The sequence below is a fragment of the Pelodiscus sinensis genome, chromosome 7 (assembly GCF_052426305.1).
Source record: "Pelodiscus sinensis isolate ZL-2025 chromosome 7, ASM5242630v1, whole genome shotgun sequence".
NCBI classification, from domain to species: domain Eukaryota; kingdom Metazoa; phylum Chordata; order Testudines; family Trionychidae; genus Pelodiscus; species Pelodiscus sinensis.
Genome location: NC_143058.1, coordinates 10,656,380 through 10,673,423, shown reverse-complemented (window position 1 = coordinate 10,673,423; position 17,044 = coordinate 10,656,380). Strand labels below are relative to the sequence as shown.

The following is a 17,044-nucleotide window of genomic DNA, read 5'->3' as shown; positions in this document are numbered from 1 at the left end:
CCCGCCTCCCAGTCGCTCCCCTACACCCACCAAGCTTCGGTCCGGCGCCCAGCCGGAAATTCAGAAAATACCAGACATTGCACATGTCCTATATTTTCTGAATTTTGCTACCAGACAGAGGGCACACATACCGGACTGTCCGGTAGAAAACCGGACACCTGGCAACCCTAGTCACAAGGTGTAAGGGAAGTTGATGGGAGAGTTTCTGCCATCGACCTCCTGCAGTGGGGATGCTGGAGAAATTCATTTTAAGGCACGTTGACTCCAGCTACACAAATCTTCAAGCTAGAGTTGCGTATCTTAAATTGAATTTCTGCCCCACTGTAGCCCTGGCCTCAGAGATGTCCAGTGAGGTGATATTTATAGGTACAGTCCCATTTTTAGGGGGAAGCATGTTATCTATATACTATTATAAAAGAAGAGGCATCCATCATGCCATCTGCCACAGAGAACATTTGAGAAGACTTGAGAAGCTTCTGGGGAAGGCAGGCCCCTCCTACAGCCCTGCCCTCTCTGCTGAGGCCCTGCCCCTGCCATGGGGAGGAGCAGTGCGCTGAGTGTGTGCGTGCGCCCCCCAGCATCCCTGGAGGAACCGGAAGGGAAGAGGCTGTATGGCCCCAGCCTTCCTGCACCCGGGAGCAGTGGGGAGGGAGAAAGCCTTGCGGCCCAAGCCTCCCTGGTCCTGGAAGCAGTAGAGAGGGAGGGAGGCCACACCCCTGCCCTCTTCCCCCCGCACCACAGGGAGGGGAAAAGTGCACGCACGTGCACCCCAGCATCCCTGGAGGCTGAGCCTCCCCACCCCTGGAAGCAGTGGGGAGGGAGCAGGCCACGTGTACATCGGTGTCACAATGGGATGGGTAATGCTGGTAACCATAAAACAAGGGACAATTCTGACCCTAGACTAGAACCTATGGGCCCAGTTCACTGTTGCTTTACACCTTATAAGCACCATATATTTTGCAGTGGTGGAAATGACCACTCAACGGACAGGGCAACAGTGAAGTTAATTGAGATCAGAACATGGCCCGTGGTAAGTAAGTGCCACTGGATGAGTTAGTTGCTCATGGCCTCTTCCATCTTGCTATGTGATAGGCTCAGTTTAAAAATATGCAAATTGCACCTTTTGTTCCAATACCTTGACTTCCCTTGAATTTGGTTATTTGGAAATCACTGTGGAATGGAGTGCATTTTCTTTGGCTGAAGGCATTCCCCCTCTCCCCCATGTGACTGATGGAAAAACTCACATATTTAACTCTAACGGGAGTTGTGAATATGTGCTAAGAATAGAAGATACAGGATCTGCCCCTAAAGACTGCTTCGAATAGCAACACACAGAAACAATTAATGGATTAAAGTTGTTGTTGTGTCCTTAACCCAGCCAGTCACCTATAGTAATTAATCATTTATTTTAGGACAAGAATTTGATGCCTCAGGTGACTATCCATGGGATAATTGTCTGTGTCTGTAACTCACATTGTTTTGTCTTGGTATTGTGGCATGTCCTGTGTGAAAGATTACTTAGCATTCTCTGTAGCCTGCCAAACTTACTGTGCACAATGAAGTTGACTATAGGAATGAGTGACAGCTGTAACTGAAAATGATTTCTAGCCAGCTGGTGGCTTAATTTAGACTGTTAGGATCAAATTTTGATCTCAAGTGTAAATCCAGTGAAGTCAACAGAATTGCATTGGATTCACAGTGGTGTGGCTGAAAGCAGAATCTAGCCTTTAATGTTAACATAAGAAGAACATAAGAACAGCCCTGCTGGGTCAGACAAAAGTCCATCTAGCCCAGTATCCTGTCCTCTGACAGTGGCCAATGCCAGGTATCCCAGAGGTAATAAAAAGAACAGGTAACCATCAAGTGATCCCTCTGCTGTCACCCATTCCCAGCCTCTGGCAAACAAAGACTAGGGACACCATTCCTGCCCATCCTGGCTAATAACCATTGATGGACCTATCCTCCATGAATTAATCTAGTTCTTTTTTAATCCTGTTAGTGTCCTGGTCTTCACAACATCCTCTGGCAACGAGTTCTACAGGTTGACTGTGTGTTACATCAAGAAATACTTCCTTTTGTTTGTTTTAAACCTGTTACCTATTAATTTCCTAATTCTTGTGTTATGAGAGCAAGTAAATAACTTTTCCTTATTTACTTTCTCCACCAGTGTTCTTTCACCACTGGTGTTGTCTTAAATCAGTGAGCCAGAATTGATTCCTGTATTCTGCCTTGGATATCTGTGCTTCTAGATCAGAGAATCTAAAGTTCTGTAGTTACAGCTGTATGTGAAATGTGTTATATTGAAAACTGTAGTTAAGCTCTCGGTTCTGTTCTCAGTATGTCTGGGAAGGGAGGCAGCATAACTTAGTGTTTAGAGTTGCCTACTTGTGAAATTTCTCTGTGATTCAGTCTTCCATATGCAGAATGGGAACAATAATTCCTTCCTATTGTACCTCAAAGCAGAGTTATAAGGCTGGCTCCAATTTGCCAAGAGTCATGATGGAATTGCTATAATTAAACATTGTAAAATCAAGATTGGAAGTTTTTCTAAAAGATCTGTGAAAGGGATTATTTGAGGGATGTTCCATGGCCTTGCTAGACAGGTGGTCAGACTAGCTGATCAGAATAATTCCTTCTGGGCTTCGGGGTCTATGAATATTTGGCCTACAATCATGGGCTGGAAATACTTGATCTCTTGGAGCTTTATACCTTTCTCTCTGTTGCCTGTCACCCATTATCATCATCAGTTCAGTTTTGCTCAAGAATGTGATACAGCCCTTAAAATGTACCTGTGCTGTATGTTGGCGTTAGGAAATCTTTCTTCCACACATTGCTGCTATTTCTTCTAGTGACCCTGTTCTCACTTTCAGAACTGTTGAAGATAGAAAAAAACAATAATAATGAATTTCCATATGGGCTTGTAAAGAGATTACCGCCATTTATTCTTTTTGTAAAATTTTCAGAAAGGATAGCACCGTCCCAATACACAGAAGCAATTTTTCTTTTCAATGGATCCTGTGACTTAAATCTAAACCTTTACTCTCAGAGGACACTTTTCAAATGTTTACTTACTGTTCAGTCCCTGGTAGGCAGGCTGGAAAAAAATCAGATGAGATGTGGCTTCTTGAAAATTCTAACTGCTTAATATTGTTTGAAAAACAGATGGAATTGATTCATGTAGCAGCCTTTCTCCTCTCAATAAGAGGAAAGAGTTTCCTTTGCATCTCAGGTTTTTGTCAGTTGTCCAGTAAAATTATAATATATATATTTATGCAGAGCCTTTCATCTTGATGGGTCTCAAAAGAGTCGACACATTTTTTCATATTTATGTTATTTGTCACTTATTTTGTTCACTGCCTACTGTCCCACCCCAGAAATGGCTGCATTACTGTCATAAGCAAAATTACACACATTAACAATATTTATTAAAGCATCATCCTCATTTTAGATCTATCGATAACAGCACTGATGTTTTTAATTTTCTTGCTCAATCGGTCATAGGAATTAACTAAAAATCAGTGAGTGTGATTCTTGCTTGGTTGGAGCTATGGGAGGAAGAGAGATCAGACAGAACAGAAGTGAATCTATATACAGTAAAACTCCAATTGTCCGGCATCCAGTGGTCCGGCATTCCTGATAGTCTGGCACCAACTGGAACCCGGAAGTGCTCCAGCCAGTCAGACAATTGGAGCTCCTGTGAGCCCCACACGCGCTCATGGGCCGGGAAAGGGAAGGGGAGGAGAGGAGAAGAGGATTATACCTCTGTAACGGGTCTGCTGGACCTGCGCTGCATCCGGCTGGGGAGTGGGGAAAGGTGGGGGCGAACCCTCCATTGTTTTTCAGGGAGGCGGGGGAAGCCCCGTGCAGCCGCCTGCTACAGGCCAGCTGGGGCTGCAAGCGGTGGTGGAGGAGAGGGGGCAAGGTGAGAGGCGGCGCTGTGGGACCAACCCGGCAGCACCCCAGCTGCTCTGCCCCGCCACTTCCCCAAGTCGGCCGCCGCCATTTGCCACCTGCCTGCAAGCGGCGGTGGACTTGGGGAAGCGGCGGGGCAGCACAGCTGGGGTGCTGCTGCATTGGTCCCACAGCGCCGCCCAGGTGAGGGGTAGCGCTGCGGGACCAACATGGCAGCACCCTAGCTGCTCTGCTCCACCACTTCCCCAAGTCCGCCGCCGCCGCTTGCAGCCCCAGCTGGCCTGTCGCTGGCAGCTGCACAGGGCTTCCCCCGCCTCCTTGCAAAACGGCAGAGGGTTTGCCCCTCGCCGCGCCGTTCCCCGCCAACCCTGCTCCCCACCCGCCAGTCGCAGTGCAGGTCCCAACAGACCCATCACAGCCCCCCGCCGGAGTACCTCCTGATACTCCGGCATATCAGATAATCCGGCACCACTTGGGTCCCAAAGGTGCCGGATTATCGGAAGTCTGCTGTATTTGGTTTGTGGCTTCTAGAAGGCACTTAAGAACTATGGCTAGGTCTATGCTAAGGGATAAGTTCAACCTGAGATCCGCAACTCCAGCTATATTAATTGCATAGCTGGAGCTGACATACCTTGATTTGAACTTTTGAGTACAGTGGAAGGTCATTGGGAGAAATGCTCCTGTCAACTTCCCTTACTTCTTGTGAAGAGCAGGAGTACTGGCGCTGATATGGGTGCCCTCAGTTTTGAATGTAGCAGGTCCTTACTAGACCTGCTAAATAGAACTCCAAAAATTCATTTCGGGAGCATCGATCTGCAGGTACTCATAGATGTGGCCTCAGAGGAATAATAGAACATAGAGAATCACAACAAAGGACCTTGGAAGTGCTGTTTTAAATACCCTCTTGGGGGCAAATTGTCATCTTGAAGCACAGACTGAGGAAGTGGGATTTGTGAGGGCAAACTGCACATGCATGGATTGGTGGGTAAAGAGGGTACAGAATTCCTGTTGTTTCCCACTCCCAGCCCAGAGCTAGAGAGTAGTTTCAGGCTGTTAGTAGGGGACAGGGGGCAGGCTCTCTGGCTGGGAGGTGTGAGTGAGGAGGTGGGGGTCTGGGCATGAGGGGGTGGGGAACACTTGTTTTTGCACCACATGGCAGGCACCATGTAACATGCCTCCCATTGCTCCCATTCCCTGACAGGAGCCTCCAGGAAGGAGGGAAACAAAAATAGCAGTGCACAGGGAGCCATTTTTGGCTACTTGTTTTCTGCATGTGGCGGGCAGGAAAATGCTGTCGTGCCAAGCCATTTTTAGCGCAGCTTGTTCCCTGCACGCTGGATCCAGCGCAGAGCCTTGGGACTTTCTCCCCCTGCACCTCTGCTCCCACCGGAAGTCAGTGGTGGCATTTCAGTCTTGTGGGGGGAGGCTGTAAGGCTGTGGTGCCAGCGCTGGCTCCCTGCTGCAGGGGGAACAAAGAGGGGCTGAGTTGGGGCTCCAGAAGAGCCATATCTGACTCCCTAGTGAGCCATATTTGGCTTGCGAGCCATAGGTTGCCGATCCCTGTGCTAAGGGCATCACAGTGGGACCCACAACATTACTGTCTTAATACATCCATGGTTTGTTTATTGTCTAGAACAGGCCTACTCAACTTTGGAAGCCCCAGTGATACTAACCACACATGCCGAGGGCTGCCACTTAAGTGTGGTTGTGTATACATGAAAATATATAGGCAAATAGCTTCTTTCACACTGATGGGCATGAATACAAAGCACTTGGCACAATGGCCCTGCGCTCCCGGCACCTTCTCCCCGGGGACTAGAAACGCCAACACTTTGTACCTGTCTGTTCCAGCCAGCCTATCCGCTTGCATCTTTCGGTGTTCACCCTGCATGGGAGACACTTTGCAGTTGTGGAGCATGTTTTCAGTAGAGGCCATGTTCAAAGGATCCCACCTGCAGGCCGCGTGTTGAGCCCTGCATAAAATCAAACCGCACCCTGGGCCACAAACAAACGGGCTGCTTGCCGCATGTTGAGTAGCTCTGGTCTAGAAAATATTTCATTGCACTCCTGATGCTCTTGTGCTTCCTGCATGTCATTTGGTTGAAAGAGACAAGAGTTGTGAAGCATCACTTGGAATTCCAGGTTGGATCTATGACTTGGCTACCCACCCCTCTCCATCCTTCCCACCCCCACCTCTGGCCACTTCCCATGCTAAATAGTTTCTCAGGATTGGAAATGCATCTCATAGCTCGTGCTTTAGATAGATACAACCATTGTGGGTTTCACCCTCCCTCCCCCCCCAGTAGATTAGTTGTGTTCAGTAGTATGAAATCATGTCACTTTTCACTTCATCTGGGAGTTCTGTGCTTTGAAAATGTCACATTCATTGTGGAACTGTTTGACAGGGTAGAGAGTTCTGCCTAGGGAGAAGGGTGGGGATGGGAGTTATTTGACATATACATCTTCAAATTGAACAAAGTGTGATTTATTTTTCTTTGCTGCAGTCTGCTACCAATTTTCAGTTTAGATTAATAGCTATGAAAACTGCAGTTTGTAATGTCATAGTCATTAGCTATTAACACCATGTCTGATTTGACAGGACACCTATTTTATTTTTTAATTCTCTTGCATTCATGAGATATGTATCTGCCATCCCTTCGGCATGTCTGACTACTTAATTTGTGCCTATCCTTCCCTCGGTTTTGATTTTTTTCTAACATCACGCACCCACCAGAAGGAACAAATTCATGCTCTATCAGGAGCTGTTTTCAAAACTTGAATTGGGAGCCTATTTGAATTCATATTTCATAGATGCATAGCTTCAGGAACCCCTGACATCTCTGTCCCAAAGACATTTACTTTATTGATCTTTTAATTGCAGCAATAATCAGTTTGCCGAAGAGGTGGGCTCTTCCCAAGGCTGCCAAATCCATACTGGCTGAGTATAGTGTGTGTGATTTATGTGCAGATAAACAATCTTGGATCCCAGTCAGTCATTTAATCAGTTTTAATTCGGTTGCATAATCAGTAGCAAACAGGAGGTTTTTTTTTTTAATATGATGGTCTTTCCAGATGGTTTGGCATGTTACCCTGAGTGATATAGATAACATCCCTGTTTCTCATCAGTTTTATGTCAAAGGCATCTTTAGCTTTCTGAAAATGTTTAAAAGAAAAGGATTGGGAGCCAAGACCTGCCTTCAGGCTTTCTCTGGTATCTAAGGAACCATCTCAGATATGCAGGCTAGAAAACAAGCCTCTTCTTATCTCATGTTTTATGCAGGGATGTCCACCCAATTCATGAGAATTGAAGAAAAGCTCACAAAGAGACTCTGCTTCCTGTGTACGCTTGGATGTTGGTGCTTTTAAAAATCAGATGCTCTTTGACCAGTTCATTGTTTTTTTAAGAAAAACAGATATTCATTGGTTGAAATGGCGAGTTGGTTTGTGCTCTTTGCATCCAGCCCACAGGAAAGGATGGCACTTCATGGCACTCTTCCGGGGAAGCATCAGAAGGAATAGTGCCGTGGATCGGTACAACCTTGTCTGAGCTCCCCGCTTGCATTGGTTGGGCAGAGTCATTTGTGACACCTGTTTATATCATGCAGCACCATCCACCCTTGTTTCCACATGTGTGACCTGCAGCTCTACTGGCTGTGGCTCTTGTTACTTTTTGCTCCTTTCTGTGTATTTCTTGTCCCATTGCTCTGGCGGGACTAGGCCCTAAGCTTCCTTAAGCACTGGTGCTGCAACTATGATGGGTCCTGAATAGCTCTGCAAGGCATGGTAGAATCGGTACTCCCTTGTATAGCTGGGTAGGAGAGGCACTATGTGATTAGCACCTTTAGTCTCTATCTTGTATGTGGCTGTTTTTCACATGCTTGCTCATGTCCATACCAATGTAGGTATGTGCTTGCCCCAAGTACTGTCACAGGGAAATTTCCTTCGTCGGGTCTGCGCTGGTGCCCTTGGAGTTACTCTCTCATAATGCTGATTTAAAGGGCTCTCACACCCCCTCAGTTCCTTCTTACTGCACATGACAGTGTCTGGAATGGCAACTCACCTTTGTATTTTCCTCAAGTACTTCTGGGTATGTCTACACTACCACCCTAGTTCGAACTAGGGTGGTTAATGTAGGCAACCGGAGTTGCAAATGAAGCCCGGGATTTGAATTTCCCGGGCTTCATTTGCATATTGCCAGGCGCCGCCATTTTAAAATGTCCGCTAGTTTGGACTCCGTGCCCGCGGCTACACGCGGCACGAACTAGGTAGTTCGGATTAGACTTCCTATTCCGAATTACCGGTACACCTCATTCCACGAGGAGTAACGGTAGTTCAGAATAGGAAGCCTAATCCGAACTACCTAGTTCGTGCCGCGTGTAGCCGCGGGCACGGAGTCCGAACTAGCGGATATTTAAAAATGGCAGCGCACGGCAATATGGAAATGAAGCCTGGGAAATTCAAATCCCGGGCTTCATTTGCAACTCCGGTTGCCTACATTAACCACCCTAGCTTGAACTAGGGTGGTAGTGTAGACATACCCCCTCTCAGTGAACTTTCAGTGAACAGTACATCATTTATTTGTAGTTCTTCAGCTTCAGTTCATAAATAAGTTAGATTAGCAGACTCCACTTAGTCGGGTTAGCCCATTTCTGGGACCACAGTATGCCTTAGTCCTCAGCGTTTAAGCTATGTGCCAGTCCACTGTTCATAGCCCAGGTGGTGCTACTCTGTTGTGGCGGAGTTAAGAGAAGCATAAGACCCATCTGATGCGGAGGATGAGGAACAAGGCCACTTGTCAGTATAGGCTGCTTCTTCCTCTTCTCCTGACAAGGCAGTGGCAGGAACAAGTACAGCACCTTCCCAGGAGGATTATAGGGTGCACCAGGAGCTCCTCAGTGGGGTAGCTTAAAACCTGTATACCTAGGTGGTGGAGATTACTGAATCCTCCCACATCCTGGTGGACATTCTAGTGACATCAGGGCCAGTTCATGTGGCTTTGCCTCTGAAGGAAGACATTTTGGACCCCATCAGGGACTTATGGCAGACCCTTGCATTCCTCCATCCTGCAGTGAAGAGTTTGGAGAAAAATTGCTTTGTTCCTCCTGAGGGGTATGAATTGCTCTATGTCCATTCTCCTCTGGGTTCGCTGGTAGTTTCAGCGACAAATGAGTGGGAGCAAGGTTACAAGTGCTAACTCCCATGGCCAAAGATGCCAAAAAACTAGACCTTTTTGGTAGACAAGTAGTCCTGTGGACCAGCATAAATATATCTAGTATCATAGGCTTTCCTGGGCAAAGCCCACTTACTCAGATGAGCTGGAGAGGGCTAAGAGACATCCAGAATTTATAACAGAAAAAGAAGGGACGGGGGGAAAGGTACCTGTGCTAATGAGGTGAAGTAAGTGGGCTGGAAGTGTTCCATACTTAGCTTTTGATATGAGAAGGCTGGCTTTTCGGTAGGAAGGTTTATCAACCAGTGGCCTCAGGCTCAGGATTGCAAACTTGCAAATGCTCCTGAAGCTACATGGTTTTTAACTCCTCGAACAGTCATGAAATTGAAGGAACTTTTTCTCTGGGAGTCCAGGGAGGAGTCCTCGTCCCTAGTTGAAGAGGGAAAATTGGTGGCAAGGGCATCCCTCAAGGCAGCTTTGGACCCGGCACAGTTTGCATTTGATCCATGGCTTTAGCTCTGATTGTGAGATAGCTCTTGCCTGGTGTTTGAAGGCAAGTCACTCTCTTTGGAGCAAGCAAACACCAAGCTGCATCATATGAAAGACTCTAGACCTACTCTGAAATCTCTGGGAAGCATTATAAACCTCAATTGGCTGTCTGCTTCTGTCTGCCACAATCGAAGCAAGATTACAGTGGAAGGCGTAGAGACTATAAGAGGAGACCCCCCTCCCCCACCCAATCCTCATTGGTACCTGTGCCTGCCCCCTGAGACAATCAGTGGATTCTGTGCAAGCCTTTTGATGGGATGCTCAGGAGTGAAATCCCCCAGAGATATTCAGATCTGATTTCTGCAGTTTTTGTGGACCAGTTATCCCATGTCTGTTGGGTGTAGGCCTGCTTTACCTCAGATTGCTGGGTGCTATGCATGATAGTGTTGGGTTATACCCTACTGTTCCCTTGGTCCCCGCTCCGCACCCTCCCTCACCTCCCATTATAAGCAACTTCTAGCCAAGGAAGTGCAGTAATTCCTAAATGTGGCAGTTGTAGAGGAGATTCTGCTGGAATTAAGGGGCTGAGGGGTTCTTGAATGTTAATTGCGAGACAGACTGATCTTGGGCTTGTGAAACCTCAACAGATTCATGAGGAAACAGAAGTTATGCATGGTCTCCTAGCCTCCATTATCCCTCCTCTGGATCCAAGGACTGATACACCTTAAAGGATGCTTGTTTTCGTATTGCGATCTATCCGGGACTCAGATGTTTCCTGTGGTTTGTTGTGAACCATGTGCACAGCCAGTTTACTGTGCTCCCTGTCAGTGGCTCTCACATGTTCAAAAAGTGCATAACAGTCATTGTTACCTTCCTGAGGAGACAAGGGGTCTAGGTCTATCCTTACCTCAAGGACAGGCTGCTCTGAGGTCCGACTAAGGCTTGGATAGAAGCACTTGTAAAATTGAACGATGTGGAGGGGAAAATGTTGACATTGTTACAGTATTTTCTTGTGGCTTTATGTCATAACCCAAATACGACGTTTAACACATTTTTTTCACGTTAGGGTAATTCTTCAGCTCCATGTTTAAATGTTACTGACACTAGTTCAAAGTAGGGATGTGAACAACTAGTCGACTCTCTGATAAGCAAATGCTTATTGGATAGTCGGCAGGCTAGTTGGCTATCAGAAAGAGGCAGCAAGGGAGGGGAAGAGGAGGGAGTACTTCAAAGCAGCAGTGCCACCTGGAGCCTGGGGCTTTGAAACGCTGCATGCAACCTGAGACCAGCTGGGATGTCCCCAGGCTGCACGCGGCATTTCAAAGCGGTAGTGCCATGTGGAGCCTGGATTAGTGAGGGACTCCCCCGCTGACCCTGGGCTCCATGCAGAGCTGCTGCTTTGAAATGCCATGGGGACCTTGGCACCAGGCTCCTCTCAGCGTTTCAGATGCCGGGCTTCCCATGGTGTTTCAAAGGGGCAGCGCCGCATGGAGCCTGGGGTTGTCCCCAGGCTCCACGTGGCGCTGTTGCCTTCAAAGTGTACACTATGCTACACTTCAAAGGCAGAGGCACCTTATCGACTAATCAACTAGGTTGATTAGTCAATTAGTCGATATTTAACATCCTTAGTGCAAAGTGATCAGAGCCACTGCATGCACCTTTTGGGTTTGTCTTCATTCTTTTCACTCTCATTGGCAGCTTCAAAGGGAGCTGAGGATTATGGCAGGAGGGGTTAGAAAATAGGACAGTTAATGTGAAATTGAGAGATCTGGGTTCAGGTTCCAGCTCAGCTATAGATTTCCTGTGTGACTTTGGGCAAGGCATTTTATTTGCCCTGTAAATCTGGGAAAGTACTTGCCTACCTCCCAGGGGTTGATGGGATGGCTAAAATCCACTATGAATTGTGAGGTGCTGAGATGCTATCCTGTTGAGAACCATATCCATAGTTAAGTATATTTACTCTAATGCAAAAACTCCATCATTATATAGACTTTCATGGAGCTTGCTGAAGCTCTTAAAATGCTTCACAAAGGTGTACAAGTATCATGATCTTTTTTAAACATGTAGGAAACCAAAGGAGCCATTTTTCATGGGATGACACAGCAAGTTTGTGGCAGAGTTGGGAGTGTAACCTGTGTCACCGGACTCCCAGATCTCTACACCACTTGTTGCTCTTTGAATGGTGATTTTCAGTGTAATATTCTTCCCAGGGTAGCACTTAACTGTCACTAAGGCCTATGGGATCTGCCTAGGTAACCCATAGGCGAGTGTTCAGTACAAGTCCTCCTTTGTGCCAGATCTGCCGAAAATATGAATCTTTTGATTCTGGGGGTTCCTGGTTCAAGCCCTGGTGTTTTGGCCAAGGTGGCAGCTGGCATGTAATCATGTTCAAGGTGGAACTCTGGCCCTTATTTTGCATAGAGTTAGATTTGTTAACAGTTCTGACAGTCCCTTCTTCATGCTTGCTCACTGTAATACCTAGCTTAGAATTTCCTGAATTCTTCAAAAGAATTTGTCTCTTGGTTGTACAAAACATGGAGGGTGAGATTTTTCAAAGCTACTTGAATCCCAGTTTCTGTTAAAATTAATGAGAACAGAGCAGCCAAAGAATCTGACTGACTTAAAATGATTCATAGGTGGGATTTTCTAATTTTTTTTAACTGAGAGATGAGAACAGCTTCGTGCTTCAGCTAACTTTGTAAAGTGCTGTTAGGTAAACACATCATGGCTTCCAAACACACGTCAGTTAGTTTACAGGCTCATGAGTTTGCCTGCTCTGACCTCCTACGTCACAGTGGCCATAAAAATCCCCTTGACGATCTCTGCTTTGAACCCAATAGCTGGTGGTTGAGCTACAATATGCCTCCTAGACAGCCTCCCTTCCCCATATTGAGTTAAAAGTCTTGAGCTGACTTTTGTGTATTTTAGTCTAATGAGCTGGCAAGGAAGACTATGTAACATTGCTCTAACACGGAAGCATTTGAGGACGGAGGGGGCAGGCAGGTGTTGAGGATGGGGAGAGATTGGGTAGGCTGGCTGTGGACATAGGAACACACCATGGTTTGGCTAAAAATTGCTCACACATCCAGTCACTGCAAAAACAGCTTTTTCTTATTGCTGTGCTCCTGCCTGTCTGCTCGTTTATCTATCCATACTCTATTGTTTACACTGTAAGCGCCTTGGGGCCAAGACTGTTGTTTATTATGTTTGTATAGCACTTCACATAAGGGGATGCAAATGGTTTGAAGCTTTCTGACATGACCACAATTCAAATTTTATACTGTGGATAGCTTGCTCTTGCCTTTTCACTGCCATCAAGCAGTTAGAGTTTCTCTATGTCTGCAAACCCATTGTGAGACTTCCATGGAATTCTAAATGCAGGCTGTGTTGGTTTGTTCAGGTTTGAGACACATGTTTCTGCTTCTGGAATGGGCGATGATAACCCTTAAGAAATAGATATTTGGGGCACATGTGCTTGTTTACAAATTTGCTTTTCACAATGTTCTCCAGCATTTCAACAATAGAGAGGATGGTCCAGTGGTTAGTGGTCTTCCAGACCTGGATTCAACCGCAGATCTCCCTTAAGACCAGTGCAAGACCCTAAGACTCTGTTTCCCATCTGTAAAAAGGTAGTTATAGCCCCCTGCCCTTCCTCATAGGGAGTCTGTGAGAATGAATGCTTTAAAGATTGGGTGGTATTCGGATATTCCAGAAATAGGGGCCATATAATTAACCAAGACGGTGCTGGTTTGAAAATGACTGTTTCTGCAAAATTTCTAAATCTAGAAATAGGGTAAATGTAGAAAGCAAATGAAAAAGTGGAGTGCACACAAATCCTGAAGCCACATAGAAATGAACATTGACGGAATCATTTTTGTAAGATTAGCCCTTCTCTATATTTAATTTGAAGTTCAAAATATAAAAATTATTTTAAAATATTTTAAAATAATGGTAAAGCTTTTTTGGGGGGTGGGGTAGTTGGTCTCTGCTCTATGCTGCTGAGATGTGTCTGCCTCCTACTTATCACTTTCTTTACTGTTTCCTCAGGTTACTACAGGATATTTCCCCAAGTGTGACTTTGAATATGACACACCAGTGATGCAGAGGCAGTAAGTATTTAAGACTTTGTTTCAGCCATGGTAACTCCATCCCATAGTCCTTTGCTAAAACTGCCTTCTGTTTCTGAATTCTTTTATGCAGAAAGCTTGGAAGGAAATGACTAAGATCATATGGTTCCAAAATGGAAGGTGCAGTCTGAGACACTTTGATTTCACAGATTTGCTTTCACAGATTCTCTTGAGTAAGAATTCCAAAAATGGTTTGTTTAGCTTCGATGTGAAATGCCCCATGGGCCCGTCATTACTGCACGAAAGGGCAGAGAATTATAAAAATAAAAACAGCACTAATACTTACAAGCAGCACATAAAAGGCATTGACACGTTGCCAAAATTTGTCATGCAATACCGAGGCATAGAACAAGCAAACAGTACTGGGCTGCCTTCTGCTTCTGTGTGGCGGTCCCATCGATACCAGTAGGAGTTCCCTGCTGAACCAAGGAGACTATAATTTCTCTCAACCTTAGAGTGCCAAGTTTAGGGGACCTACTTTAAGTGGTGCTACATCAGGAATTAATTTGACTTTGTGTTCATTCCAGCCCTGAATATGTTTTGTCGGACTTTTGTCACTTTTGTGTCAGAATTGGGGCTCCGTGAAGGCTTTTCTTCCCAAAAAGTAAAATATTTTCAACCTTTCACTATTTATACTTTGGAGAATACATTTTCTTCCAATTAGCCTAAAATTTTCATTACACCCAAAAGTAGCCTCTACAAGCTTTCTTTGCCTTGTCTGCAGCGGTGAACGTATCTGTAAGAAATTTTAAGTTACTGTCCTATCGCAACCTTGGTCTGGCAGCTCTTTAAATAGCTCCCCGCTGACTTTTGCCGCAGCTCGGCCAGCTCTTGCCAGAGCAACGCACCAGGGCGGATCCACTTACTATCACCTTTGTTTGTCTGGCATAAACCTGGTTAGATTTGTTAGCCCTGGGTTGGAGAAAGTTTAAAAAAGGAAATGTAATACTGTTATTTATTGGTTGGTCCCATTTCTAATTTTTATGGGAGAATCAAATAATTAACTCTGAATTTCAGGAAATCTTTCAGTAAATCCTCAGATTTATGTTATGCCATCTTTTCAACTCATTTGCTGGTTTATTCAACCTTCATTTAATTCAGAGGAAAACTCAGCACCCAAACGACTTATAATAAAGACAAAACCATTTCCAGCCTTTACTTCAGTCATTGTTGATGTCTTTCGTCAGATGTTATTGGCTAACTAAATCACTGGCCATTAAAAATTGTAATTTTTGAAATAATCAGTAGGGGAAGGCCATTTTTCTCAAGGACGTCAAATATAAAAGAGATTGAGAAAAAGCCATTACAGTAAGGGGATACTAAGAAAAAATGGTGTGATTAATTTTATAGGTTCCTCTGTGTTATTCATGTTTCTACTCCGTCTCTAGCAGTTGCAGTGAAAATCTGATCAGCCACTTACATTAAAAAGTAGATAATGGATTTTGCAAACTCACAAGCCAAAGCCCTATCTTGCATAGAACCTCAACTGCTTTCATTAAGAGAAAGATTGGAGCCCAGATTCAGAATGGACTAATAACTAGTGGGTCAGACCTTGAAGTCTTTGTGCTTTGGGATTTGACTGCAATCAGAGTTTGCGTCAATGAGTAGGGAAGCATGGGATCTATTTCAGACTCGTCCAAAGTTATGTGGTTACGTACAGAGATATTCCTAGCGACAGTTATACTCTTAATTGCCACAGGCCAAATATGGGACACAAATGAGGAGGGCAAAGCCAAAATTCATTCAAGAAACCTAAGGATTCATTTCTTTAGTGTAACTCAGACAGCGTTCAAAGGGGGAAACCAAAATGTCTGCTCCTCATACAATCTTACCATCAGCATTGTAACAACTTTCTACAAGTAGGTTGCTGAGCCAACTGTGTAAAATATATTAGGGAGCTTTTTATGTTGTCAGATATTTCAGATCATCCAAAAAAGGCTAAGAATACCACACTTTAGGGGATTTTTAACATGCTGTATGTGGTATTTGTTTTCTGCACTCTGACACTTCTCCTTAGTGCTGATCTGGGGATAAGTCCTAAAATGCATATTCTTGATCTCTATTGCTGACCTTTTATTGTTGGGCTTTATTCAGTATCACAGCTATGTTGGCGCTGCTGCAGCGATGTAGTGTGTCTTCACCAGATGTACTAGGTCGACAGGAGAGTGCTCTCCCGCCGACATAATTATTCCTCCTCCACGAGAGACAGAAGACATGGTAGCAGGAGAGATTCTTCAGCAGACATAATGCAGTGTAGACATTGCTTTAAGTCAAAATAACTTGGGTGGCTCAGAGGGGTGGTTTTTTCATACCCGTGTGACATAAGTTTAATCAACTTTAGTGGCCATGTAGACAAGTTTGTTATATTATGAAAATCTGGACTAAAGTTAGACTTCTGTGAAGTTTTAAAAACCATGTCCAATGAATTTTTGAAAAATTATAATTCCCTGAAAATAAGGGTTTCTATAAGGGAAACACCAGCAAATTTTCCCTTGATTAGTATAAACCAGGGGTAGTCAATAGCAAACCTCTGGCCAAATCTCGATACTTTTCAGTGGACTGCACAATCTTTTTATTTACTTTTTATTATTTTCATAGTATTTTCTCTGGAATCTGAACCTTGACCAAAAATTGACTGCTACTTATGTAAACCCTACCTCCCAGTCTTGCTAAACTGTAAACGAAATTTTGTTTGTGACCTCCCATCTCTAGTCATTGTCCCTAAATAGTCCCAAACACATTGCATCCACTTAGCTCATAGCTTCTTGAGGTTTACATCAGATTAATTCCGTCCAGGTCAGTGGTGTCATACTGGATTTACCCAGGCATCCCTGAGAGCAGAATTTGGCCCACTGACCGCAATTCTCCTCTGATTTCATTCAAAGATTGCCTCTATCAAGTCGTCTTTTACTGTCAAGCAGCCCGGAGAACCTGATAATGAGAAATATGGACTGTGCAATATGGGTTGAAGGTTCTCCGCACTTCCGAGTTTGCACTCAGGCTGGAATTCATGTGTGTTAGGTGCTTTGGTGAACTGGGAAAGCTTCAGGGATGGGTTCATAATGATAGAATCCTAGAACACTAGAACTGGAAGGGACCTTGAGGAGTTATCAAGTCCAGTCCCCTGCCCTCCTTTCAGGACCGAGCATAGTCTAGATCATCTCTAACAAGTGTCTGTCTAACCTGCTCTTAAATATCTCCTGTGGTGGAAATTCTACAGTCTCCCTAAGCAATTTATTCCAGTGCTTAACTACCCCGACAGAAAGCTTTTCCTAATGTCCAAACTAAACCTCCCTTGCTTCAATATAAGCCCATTGCTGCTTGAACTATCATCAGAAGTTAAGGA

General features: G+C 45.0%; 1 protein-coding gene across 8 annotated transcripts in view; it reads left to right on the top strand.

The window, feature by feature from the left end:
• The window catches only part of SEMA5B (semaphorin 5B), a 381,163-nt gene that overhangs the window by 128,861 nt on the left and 235,258 nt on the right, over positions 1 to 17,044 (top strand). For all 8 annotated transcript variants that reach the window (XM_075933113.2, XM_075933119.2, XM_075933111.2 and 5 more), the window contains one exon: positions 13,619 to 13,680. The gene's annotated coding sequence lies outside the window, so the exon portion shown is untranslated. The remainder of the gene's footprint in view (positions 1 to 13,618; positions 13,681 to 17,044) is intronic.